Here is an 11,758-nt window from a genome sequence, read left to right as displayed (position 1 = left end):
CGACGCCTAGCACCGCTAGCGCGTCTAACTCTTTTACCTTACAAGATTTGGTGGCAGTTATGGATAATGCCCTCTCAGTATTTTTATCTAAACTGCCCGTGTTACCTGCAAAGCGTGATAGCTCTGTTTTAAGAACAGATTATGAGCATTCTGACGCTTTAGTAGCCGTATCCGATATACACTCACAACGCTCTGAAATGGGGGCGAGGGATGTGCTGTCGGAGGGAGAAATTTCCGATTCAGGAAAGGTTGCTCCTCAGACAGATTTAGATAAGTTAGTTTTTAAATTTCAACTAGAACACCTCCATTTATTACTCAGGGAGGTATTAGTTACTCTGGATGACTGTGACCCTTTGGTGGTTCCAGAGAAATTGTGTAAAATGGACAAGTACCTAGAAGTTCCTGTTTACACTGATGTGTTCCCGGTCCCTAAGAGGATTGCGGATATAGTAACTAGGGAGTGGGATAGACCAGGTATTCCGTTCCCCCTCCTGTTTTTAAGAAGATGTTCCCCATATCTGACACCACGCGGGACTCGGGGCAGACGGTCCCTAAGGTGGAGGGGGCTGTTTCTTCACTTGCTAAACGCACAACCATACCAATTGAGGACAGTTGTGCTTTTAAAGACACTATGGATAAAAAGTTAGAGGGTTTACTTAAGAAAATTTTTGTTCATCAAGGTTTTCTTCTCCAACCTATAGCGTGCATTGTTCCTGTAACTACTGCAGCTGCTTTCTGGTTCGAGGCTCTGGAAGATGCGCTCCAGACGGAGACCTCATATGAGGATATTATGGACAGAATTAAGGCTCTTAAGCTGGCTAATTCTTTTATCACAGATGCCGCTTTCCAACTAGCTAAGTTAGCGGCAAAGAATTCAGGTTTTGCCATTCTGGCGCGCAGGGCGCTATGGCTCAAGTCCTGGTCGGCCGATGTGTCGTCAAAATCAAAACTGCTGAACATCCCTTTCAAAGGAAAGACCCTTTTCGGGCCTGAATTGAAATAGATTATCTCAGAAATCACTGGGGGGAAAGGCCATGCTCTCCCTCAGGACAAGTCCTTTTAAGACAAAGAACAAACAAAATAATTTTTGTTCCTTTCGAAATTTCAGGAGCGGTCTCGCTTCATCCTCCCCTGCTGCAAAGCAAGAGGGTGACACTTCACAACCCAGGGCAGCCTGGAAACCTTACCAGGGCTGGAACAAGGGTAAACAGGCCAAGAAGCCTGCAGCTGCCCCCAAGACAGCATGAAGGGGTAGCCCCCGCTCCGGGACCGGATCTAGTAGGGGGCAGACTCTCTCTCTTCGCTCAGGCCTGGGCAAGAGACGTACACGATCCCTGGGACTTAGAGGTTGTATCCCAGGGATATCTTCTAGAATAAAAGGACTCCCCTCCAAGGGGAAGGTTCCATATTTCTCGTCTGTCTACAGACACGACAAAGAAAGAGGCGTTCTTACGCTGTGTAGAAGACCTACATACAATGGGAGTGATCCACCTAGTTCCAATTGCGGAACAAGGACTGGGGTTTTACTCAAACCTGTTTGTGGTTCCCAAAAAAGAAGGAACTTTCAGACCAATCCTGGATCTAAAAATTCTAAACAAATTCCTCAGTCCCGTCATTCAAGATGGAGACCATTCGGACAAACTTACCAATGATCCAGGAGGGTCAATATATGACTACCGTGGATCTAAAGGATGCGTATCTACATATTCCTATCCACAAAGATCATCACCAGTTTCTCAGGTTTGCGTTTCTGGACAAGCAATTTCAGTTTGTGGCTCTCCCTTTCGGGTTGGCCACTGCTCCCAGAATTTTCACAAAAGTGCTAGGGTCCCTCCTGGCGGTGCTAAGACCGCGGGGCATAGCAGTGGCGCCTTATCTAGACGACATCTTAATTCAGGCGTCAACTTTCCAAGGAGCCAAGTCTCACATGGAGATCGTAGTGGCCTTTCTGAGGTCTCACGGGTGGAAAGTGAACATCAAAAAGAGTTCTCTCTTCCCCCCTCACAAGAGTTCCCTTCCTAGGAACAATAATAGACTCGGTAGAAATGAAAATATTTCTGACGGAGGTCAGAAAATTAAAACTCTTAACTACTTGCCGAGCTCTTCATTCCATTCCTCGGCCGTCTGTAGCTCAGTGCATGGAGACAATCGGGCTAATGGTAGCGGCAATGGACATAGTCCCTTTTGCACGGATACACCTCAGACCACTGCAACTATGCATGCTCAAACAGTGGAATGGGGATTATGCAGATTTGTCTCCTCAAATACAGTTGGACCAGGAGACCAGAGATTCTCTTCTCTGGTGGTTGTCTCAGGATCACCTGTCTCAGGGAATGTGTTTCCGCAGACCAGAGTGGATCATCGTAACGACCGACGCCAGTCTGTTGGGCTGGGGTGCAGTCTGGGACTCCCTGAAAGCTCAGGGCTTATGGTCTTATGGGAAGAAGCTCTTCTCCCGATAAACATTCTGGAACTGAGGGCGATATTCAACGCTCTTGAGGCATGGCCTCAGCTAGCTGCGGCCAAATTCATCAGATTTCAGTCGGACAACATCACGACTGTAGCTTACATCAACCATCAAGGGGGAACAAGGAGTCCCCTAGCAATGATGGAAGTAACCAAAATAATCAGGTGGGCGGAGGATCACTCTTGCCACCTCTCATCAATTCACATCCCAGGAGTAGACAACTAGGAGGTGGATTTTCTAAGTCGTCAGACTTTTCATCCGGGGGAGTGGGAACTCCACCCGGAGGTATTTGCCCAGCTGACTCAGCTATGGGACTATGGGAATTGGATCTGATGGCGTCCCGTCAGAATGCCAAACTTCCTCTTTATGGGTCCAGGTCCCGGGATCCCCAGGCGGTGTTGATAGATGCTCTAGCAGCGCCTTGGTCCTTCAATCTGGCCTATGTGTTTCCACCGTTTCCTCTCCTCCCTCGTCTGGTTGCCAGAATCAAGCAGGAGAGGACGTTGGTGATTCTAATAGCGCCTGCGTGGCCACGCAGGACCTGGTATGCAGACCTAGTGGACATGTCATCCGTTCCGCCATGGACTCTGCCAATGAGGCAGGACCTTCTACTTCAAGGTCCTTTCAAACATCCAAATCTAATTTCTCTGCGTCTGACTGCTTGGAGATTGAACGCCTAATTCTATCTAAGCGTGGTTTCTCTGAGTCGGTTATCGATACCCTGATTCAGGCTAGAAAGCCTGTCACCAGGAAAATCTACCATAAGGTTTGGCGAAAATATCTTTGTTGGTGCGAATCCAAGGGTTACTCATGGAGTAAGATTAGGATTCCCAGGATATTGTCTTTTCTCCAAGACGGATTGGAGAAAGGATTGTCAGCTAGTTCCTTAAAGGGACAGATATCTGCTTTGTCTATTCTTTTACACAAACGTCTGGCGGAGGTATCAGACGTTCAAGCGTTTACTCAGGCTTTAGTCAGAATCAAGCCTGTTTATAGACCTGTGGCTCCGCCATGGAGTCTGAATTTAGTCCTTTCAGTTCTGCAAGGGGTTCCGTTTGAACCTTTACATTCCATAGATATTAAGCTTTTATCTTGGAAAGTTTTGTTTTTGGTAGCTATTTCTTCTGCTTGAAGAGTTTCAGAGTTATCTGCTTTACAGTGTGACTCGCCTTACTTGGTGTTCCATGCAGATAAGGTAGTTTTGCGTACCAAACCCGGTTTTCTTCCTAAGGTTGTGTCTAATAAGAATATTAACCAGGAAATTGTTGTTCCTTCTCTGTGTCCTAATCCTTCTTCGAAGAAGGAACGTTTGTTACACAATCTTGATGTGGTTCGTGCTTTTAAAGTTCTATTTACAAGCAACTAAGGATTTCAGACAAACAACTTCATTGTTTGTTATCTATTCTGGTAAGAGGAGAGGTCAGAAGGCGACTGCTACCTCTCTTTCCTTTTGGCTGAAAAGCATAATCCGTCTGGCCTATGAGACTGCTAGCCAGCAGCCTCCTGAAACAATTACTGCTCATTCTACCAGAGCAGTGGCTTCCACATGGGCTTTTAAAAATGAGGCTTCTGTTGAACAGATTTGTAAGGCAGCGACTTGGTCTTCGCTGCATACTTTTTCCAAATTTTACAAATTCAATACTTTTGCTTCTTCGGAGGCTATTTTTGGGAGAAAGGTTTTACAAGCAGTGGTGCCTTCCGTTTAAGGTACCTATCTTGTTCCCTCCCTTCATCCGTGTCCTAAAGGATGAAGGGAGGTAAAGGATGAATCCGTGGACTGGATACACCTTACAGGAGAAAACAGAATTTATGCTTACCTGATAAATTACTTTCTCTTGTGGTGTATCCAGTCCACGGCCCGCCCTGGCTATTAAGTCAGGTAGATTTTTTAGTTTAAACTACAGTCACCACTGCACCCTATGGTTTCACCTTTTTCTTCCTAACCTTCGGTCGAATGACTGGGGGGTGGAGCTAGAGGGGGAAGCTATATGGACAGCTCTGCTGTGTGCTCTTTGCCACTTCCTGTTAGGAAGAAGGAGAATATCCCACAAGTAAAGGATGAATCCGTGGACTGGATACACCACAAGAGAAAGTAATTTATCAGGTAAGCATAAATTCAGTTTTTAAAAGCAGGAATCTAAAGCTTAGTAGCTGGCCCATTTTATGTTTAGCACCCTGGATAGAGCTTGCTGATTAGTGGCTACATGTAGCTGCCAATAAGCTAGTGTAACCCAGGTTCTGAACCAAAATGGGTTGGCTCCTAAGCTTTACATTTCTGCTTTTTAAATAGATAGCAAGTTAACAAAGAAAAACTGATAATAGGAGTACATTAGAAAGTTGCTTAAAATTGCCTGTTCTGTCTGAATCATGAAAGATAAGGATACAGATGCAGAAGTGGTAGTTGGTGCTGTTTGAAGAAAGGAATCTCTCACTGAGAAACCATTTTATTAAAAATGCACCATGCTTGAAACACAGCTGGAATATCACCCCCCCCCCCCCCCATTATCAAATTTTCTATTTTTTCTTATCCTATGTTGAAAAGCAGGAAGGTAAGCTCAGGAGTGTGCACGTCTGCAGCAGTACTATATGGCGGCAGTTTTGCAAAAATGTTATACATTAGCAAGAGCACTAGATGGCAGCGATATTTCCTGTTGTGTAGGGCTCCAGGCGTACACACTATCTATCTAGAATATCTCTTAACGTCGTTGGGACGTTCCATGCCATCCTAACAGTGCTGGGCTTTAGCGCCGTTAGGACGGCATGGAATGTCCTAGCCGTTCTGCTGTACTGAAGCAGCTACGGCTTCCTAACTGAAATCACGGACTGGAGGGCGTGCCTATCATCATAGGCACTCCCCGACCTGATCCCATCATTGAAATCACGTGATCGCATGATTTCTATTTTTTACCAATTTGTTTACGTTGGAACTTTGTTCTGATGTCACAAACTAGCACGGGCAGGAAGGGGTTAAAGGATAAAGAGACAAACAAATTTGATAATAGAAATAAATCAAACAATTATAAAATTGTATTCTCTAACTGAATCACAAAAACAATGTGTTTCATGTCACTTTAATCATGTTAGTTGTAACCCGAAACATCTGATTTTTGTGGGTATTTCACCTTAATAAAGAGCAAGTTGTTGCTAAATATACACAAGTGCTGTGTTCTTTTGTATTGGATGTTAAAAGGGATGAGCAAAGACCCTGTTTTGCGAGCACTGGTGAAATTGGAATAAATCAGGGTGCTGCACTCCACCATTTCTTTCTTAAGACATGGAGAGTCCACAACGTCATTCCAATTACTAGTGGGACATTCACTCCTGGCCAGCAGGTGGAGGCAAAGAGCACCACAGCAAAGTTAAGTGTCAGTTCTTTTACCCATAACCCCCAGTCATTCTCTTTGCCTCTGTCAATGGAGGAGGTGAAGTTCGGTGTCTGAAGATTCATTTCCTTTTCTGGGTACTTTTCCCTGCAAGCAAGGATTTGAGTTTAGCTGTGTCCACGTCAATCTCTTGAGTAAGAGTAGTGGTGGCTTTTAATCAGTTAGGAAACCAAGCAAGGACTACCTCACCACTTCCTAACACAATTTCTGCCCTAATCATAGAAAGCCAGAGTTGGTTACTCTGTTCTTTCTTTTTCTACAGGTCTCTGTGAGGAGTATGTGTCCTTTCACACCTTGTAACTAGGTATTGGAGACTTGCACTGAAGAAAATTTAGCTGCAAATTTTATTTGGGACATGTTATATATATCCTTTTATATAGGCTATTTATAGGCAGGGTGCAGGCACTTTTCAAATGTGATTTGGAGACTAAGGGGTTAATATTTTCTTTATGGAGATAAAGTATATCCCTTTATTATTATGATATCCATATTTGAGCCACAAACAAAACAGTCATGTATTTTTATTTCAATAGGTATGTGGGATTGTTTGACAAGTGAAAGAACGCTCACTGTTAAAGGCTAATATCTGTCTTTTAAATAAAATGGTCAGTTTTCAGAAATGCATGCTTTTTATTTTTAGCTGCGCAGTTTCTTGTCGGATGGTCATGTGACCCTGGTCTTCCGCATTCAGTTTTATAAGCGGAGCAGCATTTTCTATGTTCTTGACATCTCCTGTAATCATTCGATCGGCAGGAGAGTCCTGTGATATTTCCCACTACCAGCTTTGTTACCGGAGGTCAGGTAGGGAACCTCAGTAGGTCTGAGGTGTAGAGGGCCTGCTTTTGAATTTGTTACGCTATCTTTTTATAGCGTTATACGTTATGACGCCTCAATGGCATCCCATACAGTGCCCTGCAGTTTCAGCTTTCTGGAGGAGTTTTTTTGCCATCAGATTTTGCGGCACATCTTCAGCAGTATCTGCGGCATTATCTGCTTTTCCCATGTTAGAAGCACAAGAGGAAACCTAAACATATTTCTGATAGTAAGGAGTCTGTTGCCTCTGCTGCTGCAAAGTCTGAAGAGGATACCTCGGGAGCTTCTAAGGGTGAAATCTCGAATTCGGACAGTATAATTCCTTTAAATTACTCTGAAGAGGTAAACTTCAGATGTAAGTTTGAACACCTTGTGTAGTGTTAAAGGAGGTACTGGCTACTTTGGACAACTCAGATTCTTCTGTCGTTGTCAACCGTAAGAAATCTAGTAAACTTAACAAATACTATGATGTTCCTTCCCCTGTGGAAGTTTTTCCTGTTCCAGACCGTGTGTTGGAGATCATTGCACAGGAGTGGGATAAACCAGGGATATCTCTCCCCGTCTCCTTCTTTTTTTTTTTTTAAAGTTTCCTATTGCTGACTCCATTCGAGACTCATGGTGCACAGTGCCTAAGGTAGAAGGGGCTATTTTTATTTTGGCTAAGACCACCACGATTCCTAATAAGGATAGATGTTCCTTTAACGATCCCATGGACAAAAAGCTGGAGGCTTATTTAAAGAAAATGTATGTTTTATAAGGGTCTACAATGGCAACCTGCAGTCTGTATTGCCACAGTGGCAAGTGCAGCATCTTATCCAAGATAGGATTAAGGCCCTTAAACTAGCCAATTTACTTTATTTCTGAAGTGAACATGCATGTCATTAGACTGGGAGCCAAGATGTCTGACTTCACTGTTCTAACCCGCAGAGCTTTGGCTGAAATCTTAAACTGCGTTCAGGACCTTTTCTCCCTGGGAGTTATTGTTCCAGTTCTACTAAAGGAACACGGCATAGGATTTTATTCAAATCTGTTTGTGGTTCCCAAAAGAGGGAACTTTTCGGCCCATTTTAGAACTGAAGTGTCAACAAATTTCTCAGGGTACCATCCTTCAAAATGGAAACCATGTGTTCCTTTCTCTTTGGTCCTGGACAAGCACTTTCAGTTTGTAGCTCTTCTGTGGCCTTGCCACAGCTCCCAGATTTTTTTCAAAAGTTCTGGGGGCTCTTTTGGCAATTGTCAGGTCTCAGGGAATCGCAGTGACGCCTTTTCTGGATGACATCTTGGTTCAGGTGCCATCTTTTCAACTAGCAGAATCTCATACGGAGATCTGGTTGTCTCTTCTTCGTTTACACGGATGAAAAGTGAATCTGGAAAAGAGTTTCCTTATTCCAGCTACAAGGGTGGTTTTCTTAGGGACCATAATAGATTCCCTATCTATGAAGATTTTTCTCATGGAGGTCAGATAAGCAAAGATTATCTCTTCTTGCCTCTCTTCAGTCTACTGTCTGGCCGTCAGTAGCTCAATGCATGGAGGTAATTGGTCTGATGGCCGTTTACATGGACATCGTTCCCTTTGCTCAATTCTATTTGAGAGCTCTACAACTCTGCATGCTCAGACAATGGAACAGAGACCATTCAGATCTGTCCCAGCAGATAGATCTGGAACAGTTGACAGTCAACTCTTTCATGGTGGATATCTCACGGAACATGTTTCCAGAGACCCTCCTAGGTGATTGTGACCACGGACGCCAGCCTGCTAGGTTGGGGAGCCGTTTGGGACTCGCTAAAGGCTCAGGGCCTATGGACTCGAGGAGTCTTCTATTCCGATATCTTGGGAGTTGAGAGTTGCCTTCATCAACCACTAGGGAGGAATTCTGAGTTCCTTGGCCATGAAGGAGGTTACTCTCATTCTGCAGTGTGCATAAGTTCACATTTGTCTTCTATCAGCCATCCACATTCCAGGAGTGGACAATTGGGAAGCGGATTTCCTGAGCAGACAGACCTTTCATCCCGGGGAGTGGGCTCTCCACCCGGAGGTGTTTACCAGGTTAATCCTCAAGTGGGGAATGCCGGAGTTGGATCTGATGGCGTCTCGTCAGAACGCCAAGGTACGGTTCAAGGTCGAGATCCTTAGGCTGCCCTGATAGATGCTCTGGTGGTTGCTTGGGATTTCGGTCTAGCATACCTGTTTCCTCAGTTTGCTCTCCTTCCACGAGTCATTGCTCTTATCAAACGATAGAGCGTCTGTAATTCTAATAGCTCCTGCATGGGCTCGCAGGATCGGGTTTGCAGACCTAGTAAAGATGTCATCTCTTCCACCTTGGATGTTGCCTCTGAGGAAGGGCCTTCTAACTCGGGGTCCTTTCCTTCATCCAAATCTCGTTTCTCTAAAGCTGACTGCTTGGAGATTGAACGCTTAGTCCTGGCAAGTGTGGGTTTTCTGAGTCTGTCATTGGTACTATGATTCAGGCTCGCAAGCCTGTTACCCGTAAGATTTACCATAAGGTATGGCGTAAATACCTTTTTATTGGTGTGAATCAAAGGGCTACTCTTGGACTAGCGTCAGGATTCCTAGAATTTTGTCTCTTCAGGATGGTCTGGAGAAAGGGTTGTCAGTTCTCTTAAAGGTCGGATTTCTGCATTCTTTTCTTTTACATAAGCGTCTGGCGTATTTGTCAGGCCCTGGTTAGAATCAGGCCTGCGTTTAAATCTGTTGCTCCTCCTTGGAGCCTTAACCTAGTTCTTAGAGTTTTGCAGCAGGCTGTTTGAGCCACTGCATTCCATAGATAGTAAGCTGTTATCTTGGAAGGTTTTGTTGCCATTTCTTCTGCTCAGAGAGTTTCAGAACTCTCGGCTTTGCAGTGTGATTCGCCTTACCTTATATTTCATGCGGATAAGGCGGTCCTTCGTACTAAATTGGGATTTCTCCCTAAGGTGGTTTCAGATAGAAATATTAATCAGGAAATTGTTGTTCCTTCTCTCTGTCCTAATCATTCCTCTCATAAGGAACGTCTGTTGCACAATTTGGATGTGGTGCGTGCTCTAAAATTGTACCTACGGGCTACTAAGGATTTGCACCAGTCTTCTGCCCTGTTTATTTCTCTGGAAAGCGTAAGGGTCAGAAGGCTACTTCTACTTTTCCCTTTCCCTCTGGTTGAGAAGTATGGTTTGTTTTGCTTATGAGACTGCTGGACAGCAGCCTCCTGAGAGACTTACATCTCATTCCACTAGGGCTGTCTCGTCGTCTTGGGCTTTCAAAAATGAAGCTTCTGTGGAACAGATATACAAGGCTGTAACTTGGTCCTCTGCATACTTTTTCCAAATTCTACAAATTTTATATTTTTGCCTCTGCTGAGGCTTTCTTTGGGAGAAAAGTTCTTCAAGCAGTGGTGCCTTCTGTTTAGGTCTGCCTGTCTTATTCTCTCCCTCTCCATTCTGTATCCTCTAGCTTTGGGTATTGGTTCCCACTAGTAATTGGAATGAAGTTGTGGACTCTCCATGTCATAGGAAAAAAAACAAAATTTATGCTTGCCTGATAAATCTCTTTCCGGACATGGAGAGTCCACAACCCCACCCTTATGATTAAACCGAATTTTTTTACTAAACCTCAGGCACCTCTACACCTTTGTGTTATCTTCCATTTTCCCAAGATGGCGGCAAATAGGTAGAGGGGGGAGGGTTAGAGAGCTGTTTGGGGGGGATCATGGAGGTTGGGGGCTAAGGGGGGGATCCTACACGGCAGAATATATATTTTTAAAAAGTTTTTTTTTTTTTAATTGTTTCATTATGTTATGATTATTTTATAGTAAATTATAAGATATGATGAAAATAATGGTATATTTAGAAAGTCCATTTAATGGCGAGAAACTGTTTTTCTCGCTATTAAATGGTCTTTCTATAGATACCATTATTTTCATCATATCTTATAATTTAATGGAAAAAAACACATACTTTTTCTAATTTTGACCCCCAAAATCTGTTACACATAAACAACCACCAAAAAACACCCATACTAAATAGTTTCTAAATTTTATCCTGAGTTTAGAAATACCAAATATTTACATGTTCTTTGCTTTTTTTTTAGCGCAATAAATACAAGTAGCACTTTGCTATTTCCAAACCACTTTTTTTTTCAAAATTAGCGCTAGCTACATTGAAACACAGATATCTTTCAAGAATCCCTGAATATCCCTTGACATGTACATATTTTTTTTAGAAGACATCCCAAAGTATTGATCTTGGCCCATTTTGGTATATTTCATGCCACCGTTTCACCGCCAAATGCTATCAAATAAAAAAAATTGTTCACTTTTTCACAAACTTTAGGTTTCTCTCTGAAATTATTTACAAACAACTTGTGCAATTATGGCATAGATGGTTGTAAATGCTTCTCTGGGATCCCCTTTGTTCAGAAATAGCAGACATATATGGCTTTGGAGTTGCTTTTTGGTAATTAGAAGACCGCTAAATGCTGCTGTGCATAACACGTGTATTATGTCTAGCAGTGAAGGGGTTAATTAGGGAGCTTGCAGGTTTAATTTCAGCTTTAGTGTAGTAGACAACCCAAAGTATTGATCTAGGCCCATTTTGGTATATTTCATGCCACCATCTCACCGCCACATGCGAGCAAATAAAAAATAATTGTTCCCTTTTTCACAAACTTTAGGTTTCTCACTGAAATTATTTACAGCTTGTGCAATTATGGCACAAATGCTTGTAAATGCTTCTCTGAGATCCCCTATGTTCATAAATAGCAGACACATATGGCTTTGGCGTTGCTTTTTTGAAATTAGAAGGGCGCTAAATTCCGCTGCGCTTCATACGTGTATTAGGTCTAGCAGTGAAAGGGTTAATTAGGGAGCTTGTAGGGTTAATTTTAGCTTTAGTGTAGAGATCAGCCTGACACATCCCACCCCCTAATCCCTCCCAAACAGCTCTCTTCCCTCCTCCACCCCACAATTGTCCCCGCCATCTTAAGTACTGGCAGAAAGTCTGCCAGTATTAAAATAAAAGGTATATTTAAAAATAAATTAAAGCATATTTACATATGCTGCTATGTAGGATCCCCCCCCCAAACAGCTCTCTAACCCTCCCC

Source organism: Bombina bombina, chromosome 7 (genome assembly GCF_027579735.1).
Source record: "Bombina bombina isolate aBomBom1 chromosome 7, aBomBom1.pri, whole genome shotgun sequence".
Classification (NCBI taxonomy): domain Eukaryota; kingdom Metazoa; phylum Chordata; class Amphibia; order Anura; family Bombinatoridae; genus Bombina; species Bombina bombina.
The sequence above is the reverse complement of the archived record's forward strand: the minus strand, read 5'-3'. Positions refer to the sequence as shown.